This window comes from Salmo salar, chromosome 17, assembly GCF_965601325.2.
Source record: "Salmo salar chromosome 17, fSalSal1, whole genome shotgun sequence".
In the NCBI taxonomy this organism is placed as follows: Eukaryota; Metazoa; Chordata; class Actinopteri; order Salmoniformes; family Salmonidae; genus Salmo; species Salmo salar.
In genome coordinates, this window is record NC_138307.1 from 16,905,109 (window position 1) to 16,924,169 (window position 19,061).

The window sequence follows — 19,061 nt, forward strand, 5'->3', positions numbered from 1 at the left end:
TTATGTCCATCCAATGGAATGTCAAAATGAAAAAAGAAATGGCATCACATAATTATGCACAATAAAGTTGCCGTTCTAACATTATCACTGACCTGTCAAATGTTGATATAACTTTTGTCCATCCAATGTAATGTCAATATGAACAAAAAAAATTGCATGACATAACTATGCACAATAAAGTTGCCTTTCTAACATTATTGCTGCCATGTCTGCCACTCTGTATTAAAATATGAAAGACTACAAGGTTACTTTAGGAGGTGCTCCCCAACTAAGTTTATTAGCTTTCTAGTGATGTAGGCTAGCTCAGAAAGCACAGGAGCTTGGCTGAATACAAAAACACAAATTCCGTGAGTTCATTTTACTGAAGAAAATGCTTGTACTATTCAAATCATATTGTTTGTCAGGTTTAAAGGAAAATGATTTCACCATAATACATTATTGATGTTTCAATGATAAATCACAGAAGGCTTCCAAAAGGGTTCTTTGGCAGTTCCTAGTAAAACCCTTTTTGGTTCCAGGTCGAACCCTTTTGTAAAGTGTACTACATGGAACCCAAAATGGTTCTACCTGGAACCAAAAATGGTTCTTCAAAGGGTGCTTCTATGGGGATAGCCGAAGAGCCCTTTTAGGTTCTAGATCAGTTTTCACCAAGTCTTGTACCCCCAACAGTACACATTTTCATTGTAGCCCTGAACAAACACAACTCATTCAACTCATTGAGGGCTTGATGATTAGTTAATAAGTTGAATCAGCTGTGCTTGTCCAGGGTTACAATATAAATGTGTACTGTTGGGGGTACTGGAGGACCAAGGTTGGGAAACACTGCTCTAGATGGTACATTTTCTTTTAAGAGAATAGAGACCACACAAATGTGAAAGCTGCAACTGCAAATTTTGGCCACATGATGGTAGTACAGCTTAATCTAACTGTGAACTGAAGAAGAAGAACTCAAACTTAATCAATAAGGCCGAGGGGGTGTGATATATGTCCAATATACCACAGCTAAGGGCTGTTCTTACGCACGACGCAACATGGAGTATACTGGTATATTGGCCATATATCACAAACCCCCGAGGTTCCTTATTGCTATTATAAACGGGTTAGCAATGTAATTAGAGAAGTGAAAATACATGCTTTGTCATACCCGTGATATACCAAGGCTTTCAGCCAATCAGCATTCAGGGCTCAAACCACCCGGTTTGTAATAGTAATAACCAGTGATATGCTCAGATAATGACATATGATAACATTTGAAATGACTGTAATAATGACTGTCTATGCAGGGCAGGAACATAATGCTGGACCATGCCTTACTGGAGCCAAGATGTTGTAAGGATTTAGCCTTCCTACAGGATTTAGCCAGGATTCATCACAGGTCTGACTGAGCTCCTGTACAGCATCGCTCAACCACAAGAGAGTGAAGCCATTTTTATTTGAGACAGAAAGCTTTTATAATAATAATGATAATTATAATAATAATGTATGCCATTTAACGGACGCTTTTATCCATGTAAGTGTATTTGTATCAGTTCAATCATAGCATAGACTCATATCTTGATTATATTCTGTAGCCTGATTTTCCCAATGTCATTGACTTCTGTTTTGAATCTAAATATAGTTCTTCATCATGCCTTTTATTGGTCATTCCAAAATCTAATTCGATTTTTCCCAGGACACTGTGCAAAGATGGAGCCTATCACGATTTACTGAAAATAGATTTGTCTTCAATAAAGTTGTGTCCTCCTGAATGTGCCTCAGACTCAAGTAGGGGGAGGTTCCTTTAATGAAGTTGCAACGTCACATGATACAGAGGCGAGGCGAGATCACACTGCGGAGTGCACAGACAGGCTGGAAACAAATGTAACAAGCGAGCGTCAACACCAACCGCTGTCTCTTTCCCACCAAATTAATTGTCATCAAACGTCGTAGAAAGGTTTGTGTCTTCATCTTGAAATGCAGTTATCTGGTTAGTTGGAGAGGCAGGAGAAGTCGCCATGAGAAGATTAGCATAATAGCTAATTTGCTCATTAATTGTTTACACCTCCTTGCAAAAAAAGCTTCAACTTAAGTTGTATTCTTCTCTGTATAGTCAGTTATCACCCATATGCTTTTTATTTATTGCGGTCTACAGCTAGTTATTGCCTATGATACGTTTAGGTATGAACACCACCTGCAACTTAGGCTAGTCGTCTTATTTTCATGTAATGTTTTCATATGGGAAGAGGGGAGCGAGCAGAGGATGCGCACTCTGCCTCCAATGACCAAGACATACGGGGCTTTTAATGTGGATGGACATTGTATTCTTTCCTAGGCATCCTATGTATTCTTTCCTAGTATTTTATGACTATCTGCAGTCAGGCTGTGAAATTATATCCGTAGCCCACTGAGTGCCTGCCTCCTTGTTCATCCACTTAAACACTCTTGGTCCATGATAAACCATATTCTAGTATTTATTGAATAATCTATTACCATGAAATTCTCTCAGCTAACATTCATTGTCATCATGACGGGTTCTTGGCATTGCCAGGGCAGCATTGTACGTTCAAATCTATGACGACTGTGTTTTGTGTTGGCTGATCTTGAATGGTGGAGTTAAGGGGTTTCTAGTTACTGAAAGTGGAAGTGGTGGGTTATATAAGCCTGTTGGGAGAGTGGTGGTGTGGTTGACAGGCCTTTCCTACAAGCCTCAGTTAGTTCCACATGGCTAAAATGAAAACAAGCGGTGCCATGTGTCAGCTTTACAGACCAGATGGGTGCATTATTGAACACTCTCTCAGCATCATCACCACCACCTCCTGTGCAGTCTTTTACCAACGCGTTAACTGTAACTCTGTTTTCTTGTAAGATTACTATTTGATTTATTTGAAACATTTGTGTGTGCGTTATCAGTATCAACACAGCCACTGTAATTGTATTGTAAATCATCCCGTTGTGACACAGGCTGAAGTGGACAGACAGTGAGCGACCAGAGGAGTTCGTTATGAACCGGTTAAACCTCATCCATGTGATTTATCACCATTCATCCTCAGCAGTGTTATCTCTGACCTGGATCTGACAGTGTTTTTTATTTCTTTTCTTTCACCGTTATTTAACCAGGTAGGCTAGTTGAGAACAAGTTCTCATTTGCAACTGCGACCTGGCCAAGATAAAGCGTAGCAATTCGACACATACAACAACACAGAGTTACACATGGAATAAACAAAACATACAGTCAATAATACAGTAGAACAAAAGAAAACAAAAAGTCTATATACAGTGAGTGCAAATGAGGTAAGTTAAGGCAATAAATAGGCCATGGTGGTGAAGTAATTACAATATAGCAATTAAACACTGGAATGGTAGATGTGCAGAAGATGAATGTGCAAGTAGAGCTACTGGGGTGCAAAGGAGCAAGATAAATACAGTATGGGGAGGAGGTAGGTAGATGGGCTGTTTACAGATGGGCTATGTACCGGTGCAGTGATCTGTGAGCTGCTCTGACAGCTGGTGCTTAAAGCTAGTGAGGGAGATGAGTGTTTCCAGCTTCAGAGATTTTTGCAGTTCGTTCCAGTCATTGGCAGCAGAGAACTGGAAGGAAAGGTGGCCAAAGGAGGAATTGGCTTTGGGGGTGACCAGTGAGATATACCTGCTGGAGCGCATGCTACGAGTGGGTGCTGCTAAGGTGACCAGTGAGCTGAGATAAGGCTGGGCTTTACCTAGCAGAGACTTGTAGATAACCTGTAGCCAGTGGGTTTGGCGACGAGTATGAAGCGGGGGCCAACCAACGAGAGCGTACAGGTCGCAATGGTGGGTAGTATATGGGGCTTTGGTGAAAAAACAGATGGCACTGTGATAGACTGCATCCAGTTTGTTGAGTAGAGTGTTGGAGGCTATTTTATAGATGACATCACCGAAGTCGAGGATCGGTAGGATGGTCAGTTTTACGAGGGTGTGTTTGGCAGCATGAGTGAAGGATGCTTTGTTGTGATATAGGAAGCCGATTGGAGATGCTTAATGTGAGTCTGGAAGGAGAGTTTACAGTCTAACCAGACACCCAGGTATTTGTAGTTGTCCACGTATTCTAAGTCAGGTGCAGGCAGTGATTGATTGAATAGCATGCATTTAGTTTTACCTGCGTTTAAGAGCAGTTAGAGGCCACGGAAGGAGAGTTGTATGGCATTGAAGCTTGTCTGGAGGTTAGTTAACACAGTGTCCAAAGAGGGGTCAGAAGTATACAGAATGGTGTCGTCTGCGTAGAGGTGGATCAGAGAATCACCAGCAGCAAGAGCAACATCATTGATGTATACAGAGAAGAGAGTTGGCCCGAGAATTGAACCCTGTGGCACACCCATAGACTGCCAGAGGTCCGGACAACAGGCCCTCCGATTTGACACACTGAACTCTATCAGAGAAGTAGTTGGTAAACCAGGCGAGGCAATCATTTGAGAAACCAAGGCTGTTGAGTCTGCCAATAAGAATGTGGTGATTGACAGAGTCAAAAGCCTTGGCCAGGTCGATGAATACGGCTGCACAGTAATGTCTCTTATCGATGGCGGTTATGATGTCGTTTAGGACCTTGAGCGTGGCTGAGGTGCACCCATGACCAGCTCTGAAACCAGATTGCATAGCAGAGAAGGTACGGTGGGATTCAAAATGGTCGGTAATCTGTTTGTTAACTTGGCTTTCGAAGACTTTAGAAAGACAGGGTAGGATAGATATAGGTCTGTAGCAGTTTTGGTCGAGTGTCACCCCCTTTGAAGAGGGGGATGACCGCGGCAGCTTTCCAATCTTTGGGAATCTCAGACGATACGAAAGAGAGGTTGAACAGGCTAGTAATAGGGGTTGCAACAATTTCGGTAAATCATTTTAGAGTGTCCAGATTGTCTAGCCCGGCTGATTTGTATGGGTCCAGATTTTGCAGCTCTTTCAGAACATCAGCTATCTGGATTTGGGTGAAGGAGAAATGGTGGGGGCTTTGGCGGGTTGCTGTGGAGGGTGCTGGGCAGTTGACCGGGGTAGGGGTAGCCAGGTGGATAGCATGGCCAGCCGTAGAGAATTGCTTATTGAAATTCTCAATTATAGTGGATTTATCGGTGGTAAGTGTTTCCTAGCCTCAGAGCAGTGGGCAGCTGGGAGGAGGTGCTCTTATTCTCCATGGACTTTACATTGTCCCAGAACTTTTTTGAGTTAGTACTACAGGATGCAAATTTCTGTTTGAAAAAGCTAGCCTTAACTTTATTAACCGCCTGTCTATATTTGTTCCTAATTTCCTGAAAAGTTGCATATCATGGGGGCTATTCGATGCTAATGCACAACGCCACAGGATATTTTTGTGCTGGTCAAGGGCAGACAGGTCTGGAGTGGACCAAGGACTATATCTATTCCTAGTTCTACATTTTTTGAGTGGGGCATGCTTATTTAAGATGGTGAGGAATGCACTTTTAAAGAATAGCCAGGCATCATCTACTGACCGGATGAGGTCAATGTCATTCCAGGATACCCCGGCCAGGTCGATTAGAAAGGCCTGCTCGCAGAAGTGTTTTAGGGAGCTTTTGACAGTGATGAGGGGAGGTCGTTTGGTCGCAGACCCATTACGGATGCAGGCAATGAGGCAGTGATCGCTGAGATCTTGATTGAAAACAGCAGAGGTGTATTTGGAGGGCGAGTTAGTTAGGATGACATCTGAGGGTGCCCGTGTTCATGGATTTGGGGTTGTACCTGGTAGGTTCATTGATAATTTGTCTGAGATTGAGGGCGTCAAGCTTGTAAATTGTGTATATGCATGGCTCCTTTGTAAAAGAGACCTTGGTCTCAGTGGGACTCAGCAACAGGCCTACCTACCTACACAGCCTGTTGAAATCCCTGAGAATGCCAGGAAGTTGGTTCCACCTTCATTGGGGAGGATGGGCTCATAGTAATGGCTGGAACAGGATCAATGGAATGGTATCAAATTCATCGTTTGATACCAGTCAATTGTCTCCATTCCAGCCATTATGAGCCATCCTCCCCTCAGTAGCCTCCTGTGCTGAGAACCCAGTGTCTCTGTCCCATCACATCACATCACTCAAGTGTCTGTCACATTCAAATTGGCACAGTATACCCTAGTATATTTTGCACAACTCTTGACCAGAGCCCATAGTACACTATATATAGGGAATAGGGTGCATTTTGGTTCACTAGGGAATAGGGTGTCGTTTTGGACACAGCCTTTGTACTGCTGGATTAGCTCTGTCGCACATGGACCAAAGTGGAGATAATGTGTGTTTGTGGCGACGCGATAAGAACAACTGATGAACAAGAACATAACCAAGTGAAAAATGACATCAGTTTGAGGCATACAGTGCCTGGCCAGAGGTGACGGCCCTTAGCTGCCTTTGCTGAGTGCTAGTTTGCGTACATAATCACATTAGCATGATTTACTAATAATTAATTCAACTTTTGTAGCGCTATTTATTCCATAACGATTCTCAAAGAGCTTTAAAGAAAAAAAGACACCAGTCATGAGATGGACAGTCATTAGAGGGTTGATACAGTCCATGGCTTGAGTGGTTATCTGAATTGATGACCACTACAAATCACGCGAGTGGAGTGAGGTCGTAAAGGCAGACTCAGTCAGTGGTTTCCTGGTAGGAGCCATCAGAGCCAAGGTCAAGGGGAGGGGACATGCTTATTGATTGAGAGGAAGCTTACGAGTTACGACCAGGCATCTGGAAAGACCAGGAGATGTTTCTGAGACTACTCCCAGTTGGCTTGACTAGGCTGTTGCTCAGTACTACATTGTACTAAGTTGGGCACTGTAGTTTTGCGATTCAATATAGTAGCTAGCTACCTCTCGCACACGTGCGCATACAGACCCTGAGGCCACTGTGTATGTAAATATGTATGGGGGAGTGCTGTGACTCAGCGATGGGATTTTTTTCCCACTGGGCTCAGAGGGCAAACAGGAGACTGTTCTCTCGCTCTCTGAAAAACATTGTGTCAATATTGCCAAAGCAACAATGTATACATTGTAATATAAAATGGTAGAATGTAATAAATATAAAAATCTATATATGGAAAATGAATCTATAACTAAATCTCTCTCTCTGAGAAGACACTCTTAAGATTCATATGTGTTAAACACAGTGAATCGGACACACACAGCCAGTTGAATGCTCTGCCTACTCTGTTGCTCTTATAAGCCAATAATAGCTTCCCACATAAACACACACTCAATCAGGCTCATGCATGTTACGTCATCATACGATGCTCCTGCAACACACTACACTCAACTCCTCTGCACTCTCATGTCGTCATACTCTTCTCCAACACACACACATTGACACACTTTCTACGGTTGCTGTCTTACTAATTACTCTGCTATAATCTTTTTTCCTTTGTCATAAAAGTCTGCTTGTTAAACTCTCCTTTCTCTTTCAGTAATTTACTTATGAGCGACATTGTACATCCTGCTACTTGGTGGATAGCCGGTGCCTCAGACGGCAATAGCTACTCTGCCTCGCTGCATTGCCTTGCCCGTCTTTGCTGTTTTACACTGAAATCCATTAGACCTGAACCAAAGTTGTTTTGGGGATGTGTGCTGACAGGTCTGTAGTCAAGTAGTGCCGGGTGCTATCCCGAGTCCACTGTCTCTGGCTGGGTCTCAAATAACACCCTGTACCTTAAGATGTGCACTACTTTTGAACAGTGCCCATAATGCTCTGGTCAAAAGTTGTGCACTTTATAGGGAATAGGGTACTGTTTGGGACATAAACCTCTGCGTTTCCCTCTTATGCAACAGACTGAATTATTGATGATGGCAGGCTAAATGGAGACCATAAATCCACATGTGTAGAGAAGTGAAACCTGCCGTTGGTCAGTCGGTGCCCTACACTAAACGATACTAAGCATAGGACCCCGGGAGAGAGGGAGGCGTGACTGCAAACGTGACACAGTGCAGGGAGCAGGGAAGTGTTCTCCCGCCACCACAGTTGATTATTTATTGGTCTGGGAATCAACAACATGTAACAGGCCTACAGCATACAGCTCTTTCACAGTTTTCTTCCTGGACGTTTCCCAAATCACTGAGGAGGTTCTGGAGCGGGGTTTAAGATGTGAACAGTGACACCTCTCCCGTTCATTTCCTTCCTCGGCTGGACAAAGCCCGTCTGGGTCCTGTCAGCCCAGTTTGTCACTGAGCATCCACAGTCCCATCTGTCCCTTCCTGTCCCTCTCCCTGTGTATTTCTGCTGGAGAACAGTGTCAGCCAGAGAGAAGACATTACCTTATCAGTCTGCTTCTCTTAGCTACTGCAGGAATAAGGAGAGGGAGAGAAATGGAGAGGGACAGATGGGGAGAGGGAGGGCGAAGGAGGCAGGCAGAAAGTACGAGAGCAAGCGAGGAAGGGATGAAGAAAGTGGGAGGCAGAGAGATGGGGAGAGTGTAAGCAGTGATAATGACGCTGCTGCTGCGTGTGGGTTTGTTTACATGCTGCTCTGCTGTGAGGAGACCGCATCCACAGCCGGGCCCTTCACTCGCTACGCAGACTGTCATCTTACCCTATAGACGAGGAACCAAGCTCAGCTGTTAGGAGCAGAGATGTACTAGTCTGTCTGTACAGCTGTAGCATGCAGCCGGATATGGATTAGCCCTTCTACAGGCCTGCACTGTGCTGTGTCACTCGCCACCATGCTGCTTCATTCACTAGCTGCTATGCTAATGCTACTATCTACAGGCTGCCTGTAGCATTCACTGGATAAAGGTATGGATTTTTGGGGAGATTTTAAATATAATCTATGTATTGTATCTGATTTATGTGCTGACTGGACTGAAGCCATTTTGCGAAGACTACTACTTAGCATCCCTTCTTATGCTCAGTCTGTAGAATTAGGCACTACTCTAACCCCCTATGGTGGTTTTGGCTGGGGTGATGCTCTCAGATGGGCCGTTGACAGGGAATAAATAATACCCAGAGTCCTCTGCATGCTGTTCTAAACGGCCGCCCTCGTCGGCCATAATGAGCGAGTCCTCTTCAGACTGCCTATGAAGGAGGAATCTAATGGCAGAAACATGCATTTATCATAGTGTGAGTTTATCTATTGATTAAATAGGAAAACAGCTCCTTGCTGCTCTGTGGCAATGTTTATCTAGTCTTTGTTGTAGTGTTCAGTGTTTGTCTGTTAAGTCCCACTGGTGAGATTATAGGCCTAGCTTCTCGGCTACGCCAACATTGGGTTGAATCGGATGGGTTAGCGCTGAACAGTAACAAAAGCCTTCACTCACTGGGTCCCCACGACCAGGCTTGAAGAACATTGGTCAATGTCAACATTCAATAACGTGACTAATGCCAGTGATCTGAAGACATTTTTAGACTGTCAGTTAAATTGGGAATGTTTCTTCCTTAAAGTAGACTCAGCGAAATGACATTGCCACAAGCAGAACCGGAGATATTGAGATGAGTGAGATGTAACACTTCACTATCACACAGTCACACACTGTATCTTCGAATGTGCATGAGTTTGCTTCACGCTGTGAACAGTGTGGTAGCCAGGGGACCCAAAACAGTGGAGAAGTTGAGCCTCGCACTTCAATGCTCTAGGTTTTTGCAGAAATGTACCCACTCTGCTGTACACTTTCTGCATATACAGTTGCAAGAAAAAGTATGTGAACCCTGTGGAATTACCTGGATTCATGCATAAATTGGTCCAAAAATGTGATCTGATCTTCCTTTGTCACAGCAATAGACTGTGTGCTTAAATTAATAACACACAAATTATTGTATTGTTCTTGTCTATATTGATACATAATTTAAACATTCACTGTGCAGGTTGGGGGAAAGTATGTGAACCCCGAGGCTAATGACTTCTCCAAAAGATAATTGGAGTCAGGAGTCAGCTAACCTGGAATCCAATCAATGAGACGAGATTGGAGATGTTGGTTAGAGCTGCCCTGCAATATAAAAAAAACTCAGAAAATGTGAGTTTGCTACTCACATGAAGCATTGCCTGATGTGAACCATGCCTCGAACAAAAGAGATCTCAGAAAACCTAAGATTAAGAATTGTTGATTTGCATAAAGCAAGGGTTACAAAAGTATCTCTAAAAGCCTTGATGTTCATCAGTCCACGGTAAGACAAATTGTCTATAAATGGAGAAAGTTCAGCACTGTTGCGACTCTCCCTAGGAGTGGCCGTCCTGCAAAGATGACTGCAAGAGCACAGCACAGAATGCTCAATGAGGTTAAGAATAATCCTAGTGTCAGCTAAAAACTTACAGAAATCTCTGGAACATGCTAACATCTCTTGACGAGTCTACAATAGGTAAAACACTAAACAAGAATGGTGTTCATGGAAGGACACACGGAAGAAGCCACTGCTGTCCAAAACAACATTGCTGCATGTCTGAAGTTCGCAAAAGAGCAGCTGGATGTTCCACTACTATTCTGTGGATAGATTAAACTAAAGTTGTTTGGAAGGAACACGCAACATCATGTGTGTAGAAAAAAAGGCACAGCACACCAACATCAACACCTCATGCCAACTGTAAAGTATGGTGGAGAGACATTATGGTTTGGGCTGCTTTTCTGCCTCAGGGCCTGGACAGCTTGCTATCATTGACGGAAAAATGAATTCCCATTTTGCAGGAAAATGTAAGGCTGCCTGCCAATTGAAGTTCAACAGAAGTTGGGAGATGCAGCAGGACAACGAAGTAAATCAACAACAGAATGACTTGAACAGAAGAAAATACGCCTTCTGGAGTGGCCTAGTCAGAGTCCTGACCGCAACCCAATTGAGATGCTGTGGCATGACCTTGAGTGGTTCACACCAGACGTCCTCAAGAATATTGCTGAACTGAAACAGTTTTGTAAAGAGGAATGGTCCAAAATTCCTCCTGACCGTTGTACAGGTCTGATCCGCAACTACAGAAAACGTTTGGTTGTTATTGCTGCTAAAGGAGGATCAACCAGTTATTAAATCCTAGGGATCACATACCTTTCCCACCCTGCACTGTGAATGTTTACACGGTGTGTTCAATAAAGACATAAAAATGTATAATTGTATATGTTATTAGATTAAGCAGACTGTGTTTGTCTATTGTTGTGACTTAGATGAAGATCAGATCAAATTTTATGACCAATTTATGCAGAAATCCATGTAATTCCAAATGGTTCACATACTTTTTCTTGTCATTTTGTTACGTTACAGCCTTATTCTAAATTGGATTAAATGTTTTTTTTGTACTGGGCTGTACACACTACCCTCTGTAGCGCCATACGAACGATCAGATGCCGAGCAGTTGCCATACCAGGCGGTGATGCAACCGGTCAGGATGCTCTCGATGGTGCAACTGTAGAACTTTTTGAGTATCTGGGGACCCATGCCAAATATTTTCAGTCTCCTGAAGGGGAAAAGATGTTGTCGTGGCCTCTTCACGACTGTCTTGGTATGTTTGGACCATAATAGTTCCTTGATGTGGACACCAAGGAACTTGAAACTCTCGACCCGCTCCACTTCAGCCCCGTTGATGTTAATGCATCCTGTTCGGCCTGTCTTTTCCTGTAGTCCTCGATCAGCTCCTTTGTCTAGCTCACATTGAGGGAGAGGTTGTTGTTGTTGTCCTGGCACCACACTGCCAGGTATCTGACCTCCTCCCTATAGGCTGTCTCATCGTTGTCGATGATCAGGCCTACCACTGTTGTGTCGTCAGCAAACCTAATGATGGTGTAGGAGTCATGCTTGGCCACACAGTCGTGAGTGTACAGGTGGGGGCTAAGCACGCACCAATGAGGGGTCCCAGTGTTGAGGATCAGCATGCCAGATGTGTTGTTGCCTACCTTTACCACCTGGGGCGGCCCATCAGGAAGTCCAGGATCCAGTTGCAGAGGGAGGTGTTTAGTCACAGGGTCCTTAGCGTAGTGATGAGCTTTGTGGGCACTATGGTGTTGAATGCTGAGCTGTAGTCAATGAATAGCATTCTCACATACAGTTGAAGTTTACATTAACCTTAGCCAAATACATTTAAACTCAGTTTTTCACAATTCCTGACATTTAATCCTAGTAACAATTCCCTGTCTTAGGTCAGTTAGGATCACCACTTTATTTTAAGAATGTGAAATGTCAGAATAATAGTAGAATGATTTATTTCAGCTTTTCTTTCTTCATCACATTCCCAATGGGTCAGAAGTTTACATGCACTCAATTAGTATTTGGTAGCATTGCCTTTAAATTGTTTAACTTGGGTCAAACGTTTTGAGTAACCTTCCACAAGCTTCCCACAATAAGTAGGATGAATTTTGGCCTTTTCCTCCTGACAGAGCTGGTGTAACTGAGTCGGGTTTGTAGGCCTCCTTGCTCGCACACGCTTTCTCAGTTCTGCCCACAAATGTTCTATAGGATTGAGGTCAGGCCTTTGTGATGGCCACTCCAATACCTTGACTTTGTTGTCCTTAAGCCATTTTTTTCACAACTTTGGAAGTATGCTTGGGGTCATTGTCCATTTGGAAGACCCATTTGCGACCAAGCTTTCCTGACTGATGTCTTGATGTTGCATCAACATATCCACATAATTTTCCTTAATGATGCCATCTATTTTGTGAAGTGCACCAGTCCGTCCTGCAGCAAAGCACCCCCACAACATTATGCTGCCACCCCCGTGCTTCACGGTTGGAATGGTGTTCTTTGGCTTGCAAGCGTCCCCCTTTTTCCTCTGAACATAACGATGGTCATTATTGCCAAACAGTTCTATTTTTGTTTCATCAGACCAGAGGACATTTCTCCAAAAAGTACAATAGTGTGGTCTACAGCTTATCATGAGGTATTCAACCTCAGGCGAGCAATACCTTGACAGTTTAATGTCCCGTTGGTAGGATAGTCTTAATCGTAGATCATCCAGTTTGTTTTCCAATGATTGCACATTGGCCAATAATACGGAGGGAGGTGGTGGTTTACCTACTCGTCTGCGAATTCTTACAAGGCACTCCGCCGCCCTCCCCCTTTTCCTCAATCTTTTCTTCACACTGATGATGGGGATTTGGGCCTTGTCTTGACAAAGCAGTTTATCCTTCGCGTCAAACTCATTTGAAGAAAAATCTTTGTCCAGTTCAAGGTGAGTAATCGCTATTCTGATGTCCAGAAGCTCTTTTCATTCATAAGAGACAGTATCAGCAACATTATGTACAAAATGACTTACAAACAATGTGAAAAAATGAACCAAATAGCACAGTTGGTTAGGAGCCTGTAAAAGCCACCCCCTCCGGTGCCATTATATTACTCTACCGTAAAGGCCTGATTGGTGAGGTGCTGCAGAGATGACTGTCCTTCTGGAAGGTTCTCCCATTTCCACAGAGGAACTCTGGAGCTCTGTCAGAGTGACCATCGGGTTCTCGGTCACCCCCTGACCAAGGCCCTTCTCCCCCTATTGCTCTGTTTGGCCGGGCAGCCAGCTCTAGGAAGAGTCTTGGTGGTTCCTAACTTCTTCCATTTAAGAATGATGGAGGCCACTGTTCTTGGGGACCTTAAATGCTGCAGACATTTTTTGGTACCCTTCCCCAGATCTGTGCCTGGACACAATCCTGTCTCAGAGCTCTACAAACAATTCCTTCTACCTCAACTTGGTTTTTGTTCTGACATGCACTGTCAACTGTGGGACCTTTTTATATAGACAGATGTGTCTTTCCAAATCATGTCCAATCAATTGAATTTACTGCAGGTGGACTCCAAGTTGTAGAAACATCTCAAGGATGATAAATGGAAACAGGATGCACCAGAACTCATTTTCGAGTCTCATAGCAAAGGGTCGGAATACTTATGTAAATAAGGTATTTCATTTATAAAAATAAAAATACATTTAAAAAATAATAATAAAAACCAGTTTTGACTTTGTCATTATAGGGTATTGCGTGTAGATTGAAGGGGGGAATAATTTTATTCATTTTAGAATAAGGCTATAACGTAACAATGTGGGAAAAGTCGAGGGGTCTGAATACTTTCCGAATGCACTGTAATATTCACTGAGCTCCCATCCGTATACAATAACGGTTGTTCTTGTGTTTCAGTTTGTAAATGTTTGTCACGTCCAGCTCACCCCATTGAGTTAGGCATTCAGGATGAAATCAGAAGAGACAGACGTTTAATCATAATAGTTCAGAGCATTTCCATAGTAATGGATTTACGCAGAAAACATGTATACCAAACAAAAACCATTGATTTCAACATTTTAACAAACATTAGAATTGTATGCACAAAGACTACTTTTTAACAATTAACACAGAACATTTTACAACACATTTACAGGATGAACTGTGCAGGTACAAAGCTTGGTAACAGAATAAAACTGAGGGAGATTTTACTGTAATTCTGTTACCAAACCTTGCATCTGCTGTTTTAATTTTATTCATTTATTTACTGTGTAAATTTTTCAAAGTAGTCATTGTGCATAGATTTGTGTAGTTTGTTAAACTTTGAAATCAATGTTTTTTGTTTGGCATACATTTTAAAGTGAAAAATTGGGGTCCCACCGTGGAATTGTCCTTCACTGCTTTTGATTCTCTCTGACTTCCCTCTTTTGGGTTCCTATGTAATCTTGAAGTCTTCTTAATCTGAACCAAGGACCTGTCTGACGACTTCCCTGTGAGATGAGGACATTGATGCATTTATCCTCAATGTGAACATTTCCTGATTGCAGTTCAGGAAGTGAGGTACACCAGAGGAAATACGCAATACTGTACATCTTACCCAGCTAGACACTGAACGTGAAAAAGCTGTTGATGTTCAAAGCTCAGTCAAACATCACACAACAGGTACATAATGTATCCCATAGGGACTTCAGGGTTTAAAGAAATAAGACAAATAATGGCAAAAGAAAGCATAAGAGAATTCTGTCCAACTCCGGGGCTCTTCCTCAGTTGTGTTGATGTGTGAGAACAGTAACAGCACTGACAAGCGTGCATCAAACACTGAGCACAATCCGTAATCTCAGTCTTTCTCAACCTAGAATAGTAATGATATTAGGCCAGCCACGTAATTTGGATAAAGCGTGGCTGAGTCTTATGCTTACCTGACTTGACTGATGTGGAAGTGGGGGCTAGATGTGTGGGTAGACTACAGTAGTGCAGATGGCAAGTGTTGCTCTCCTCACTGGTTATGTCATCATGATAGTTAGCCAATCAGCCTGCTAGTTGGTCGTGGCTCCACATGGTTGCAGACAGTGCTGACTCTCACAGGTATACTAATGATGCTACTGCATATCATCACATGCACTAGATTGATTTGTCAGAGCACAGTAGCTGCTTGCATGGCGTTGTCTCTACACTTTGAAGATCTGTACCAAAGTAATGGCATCTGTCTAGCAGAGTGCACAGTGTATGATGGAAGATGACAAGCAGTTATTTTGAGATATTACTCCCGTGTTTTAGGCTTGATGCACTGTTAGTTACACGTATAGAATGAGTCACATGGACTGTGATTTAGATTTCCCCTCGGGCTGGACTGTGTGTGAGCTTGTGAGAGCGACACACACACACACACACACACACACACACACACACACACACACACACACACACAGAAGAAGCAACAGGTTATTCAGGATAGTGCATGAATCATTTCTTTAGAAGTTCAGAGCAGCTCTAACCCTTTCAGGTGAAAATTAGCATCTCCCATCCCCCTACATGTTTTAACTGACACATGCATATACACACTCACACATGCATATACAGTGAGGGGCAAAAAGTATTTGATCCCCTGCTGATTTTGTATGTTTGCCCACTGAAAAAGAAATGATCAGTCTATTATTTTAATGGTAGGTTTATTTGAACAGTGAGAGACAGAATAACAACACAAAAATCTTGATAAACGCATGTCAAAAAATGTTATAAATTGATTTGCATTTTAATGAGGGAAATAAGTATTTGACACCCTCTCAATCAGAGATTTCTTTGACATGCGTTTTTCTGGATTTTTGTTGTTGTTATTCTGTCTCTCACTGTTCAAATAAACCTACTATTAAAATTATAGACTGATCATTTCTTTGTCAGTGGGCGAACGTACAAAATCAGCAGAGGATCAAATACTTTATCTATCACTGACCCCAATTAGTTGATTGTTTGATCGTTAGGTTGTTGGTGGACCGAGATTGTTTTTGTTTGTTTTAGTGGAGCCTAAACGAGCTCCGCATTGCCATGCAACTCCCAAATGTTTCAACAATGCGGGGGGCTCTGTAGAGCTCTGCAATGACATGATTGGTTGACGGTAGGTGGGGGCGGTACATCCTGTAGAAAACAAACTCACTTCCTTGACAACAGCTCTGCACTGCTCCCCGAAGCGCAAGAGGTATGATGCTCTGACTTCTGCTGAGGCCGTATCACTGTAAATACTACATGACCAATGCAGACGTGGTATTGACCATGCGCCCAGATGCACAATGCACATCTCTCTCCAGAATGTGCTCTCTCCCGCCAATTTGTGCACATTCATTGTTTCATAACTTCATTGTGAATTGTTTTCATTTTGTTAGTGTATATCAATTCCCCATTACATACATCACCAGTAGGACATTTACCGTTAATTCCTATCATTTCTAATCTACAATGTTGTTACTTTCTTTATGGTAATTTATGTTAATGCATGCAATATTATTCCAGTCTTCCAGTTATCATTGTCGGAGTGGACACATTGTTTGCGGAGTGCACAACTTATGCTACACTTGTGAGAAACAAGTTTTAGTTTATTTCAAGAGTTTTGTCAATTTAGTCATTGTCTGTTGTTTGGAGTGCTCCTGTCAATGTTGAGTAAGGACACATATGCATAGAAGTAGGCCTATAGGCTACCTGGCCTGCGCCCAAATGTAGGCATATAAATGTGTCCCTTTGTGGATCTGATTGGCTTAACCCACCACCACTAATGAACTGTGGAGCTTCTCAAAGTAATGTTTACTTCACCAAACAGAAAGCCATCAAAGTCTGTTTTTACATCCATTGAGAATTACAATCGTTCCTCAATGTAATTGAAAAATCTTTTCCAGCCCTCTCCCTTTCGGTAACCGCTCAGCGTGAAAGGGAAAAATGTCTGGCTCTGATCCAGTGGAAACGTCATGAAATAGACCTGATTACTTCTTATCAGTGCATGACTTGGACTGAAATACGTTCAGTAACTCATTTTGGGTTCTGGTACTGTTCATATTTAGGTGCAGGAGCTCCACAATACTTTAGAGCTAATATTCTATAAGAGGAACAGGAGCTCAAGCAGTAGACCATTTGAGGTGCTGGTACTCAGCTTCGGTGAGCTTTTGCCCTGCTTCTTATGCCTTGCTCAAGTAGCCTACAGCTGTGTCTGTCCCAAGCTCACTGGTTGGGGAAACTCTGAATGTCCAGAATATTACATACAATGTTGCTAGCAGCGCAAGCTTCGGGCTAGACCCAAGTTAATAGTTGATACAATGTTTCAAGTTCGTTGCAGACGTTGTAGCCAATGTGATTTATAGGATATTTAGTTTTTATCAGGATATTTTCTACCTGCAGGCTGCAAAGTTTTTATTTGTTGGCTTAATGTAGACTATTTTTACATAGATGGCAATAGAAGTAACTTTTTCGGCTTTTTATTTAGATTTGGATAGAATTTTTGATTAACCAAATGATAATGACTTTGAGATTTGAAGATGTTATTCAGTTGGTTGAAAGAACAGACGACTTTTGGTCGACGAAGATTTGTATATTTTTTTCGGGGACAGCCCCAACACACAATGTGCCCACACACACACACACACACACAGAGGGTGGTCCAGTGGCTCCAGTCCATTGATCAGTGTCTCTGACTGATGATGCAGGGACTATCTGGATTGAGTATATGCAGGACTGCTTCTGAAATAGGAAGCACACACAGCACTGCCTCAGTAGAGCTTCAAACTAACACACACACACACACATACGTGCACACTGGCAGGCACACACATACCTTCAAAAAGCGAGTTATCACTTTGAAGAGTGGTGTGTGTGTGTGTGTGTGGCGGGGGGGGGGGGGGGGGGGGATGGGCAGGCCATGGCAGAGACAGAATATCAGATGTGAAGGTTAAATTGTGAAAATGTCTCCTCTTCTGGTTAGCATCATGTTACACGCCTCACTACCTCTGACTGTGACTTGGCAGTCCTGTAGCCTCGGTCACTGTCAAACTCAATGCACAGATACAGATCATAGCTACGCTGCTGTATACTCTGCTATATACAGCTAGGGGAAGTGGAGCAAATACTGAAATATCCTTCCTTTTAGTTTTTCTGACATGTCTCCTCTGGTCAGATCCAGTCTGTTGCTCCTCTCTGACAGGATCAGCTGGCTTCCCCTCCCTCTGGGAAAGGAAAGGGGATACCTAGTCAGTTGCACAACTGAATGCATTCAACCCAAATGTTAATTCCACATTTAATCCAACCTCTGGTTGTGTGTGTGTGTGGGGGGGGGGGGGAGCAGTTGTTGTTTAACTGCCTTGCTCGAGGGCAGAACAGAACATTTTTTTTCACTTTGCTGTCTCAGGGACTCGAACCAGCAACCTTTCAGTTACTGCCCCAGCGCTCTTAACCACAAGGCTACCTGCCACTCTCTGCCTTCACCACTGACAGTAAGTACACCTGCACACATCTCAGGCACTTTGTTATGGTGTATATGAGGATGCTGTTAGGATGTGGCATCCTAACATGACCCTGAGAGAAAGCTGGTGACTGGAGAGCGAGAGAGATGGGTAGGGCAGGTACACCCTGAGCTGTTGAACAGTCCCTCCCTCTCCCTGACATGAACAAGGTCTTGATTTGTAAGGCAGACAGAGCCTACTGTAGGAACTAGGCAGCTAGTCTGGAGGGCTGCTCTCACTACTGTAGGAACTAGGCAGCTAGTCTGAAGGGCTGCTCTCACTACTGTAGGAACTAGGCAGCCAGTCTAGTCTGGAGGGCTGCTCTCACTACTGTAGGAACTAGGCAGCTAGTCTGGAGGGCTGCTCTCACTACTGTAGGAACTAGGCAGCTAGTCTGGAGGGCTGCTCTCACTACTGTAGGAACTAGGCAGCTAGTCTGGAGGGCTGCTCTCACTACTGTAGGAACTAGGCAGCTAGTCTGGAGGGCTGCTC

At 43.3% G+C, this 19,061-nt stretch overlaps 1 protein-coding gene across 13 annotated transcripts in view; it reads left to right on the forward strand.

The window, feature by feature from the left end:
* The first annotated feature begins 1,784 nt into the window (after positions 1–1,784).
* Positions 1,785–19,061, forward strand: part of LOC106574638 (inositol polyphosphate-4-phosphatase type I A) — a 51,047-nt gene continuing 33,770 nt past the window's right edge. For all 13 annotated transcript variants that reach the window (XM_045698995.2, XM_045698996.2, XM_045699000.2 and 10 more), the window contains exon 1: positions 1,785–1,933. The gene's annotated coding sequence lies outside the window, so the exon portion shown is untranslated. The remainder of the gene's footprint in view (positions 1,934–19,061) is intronic.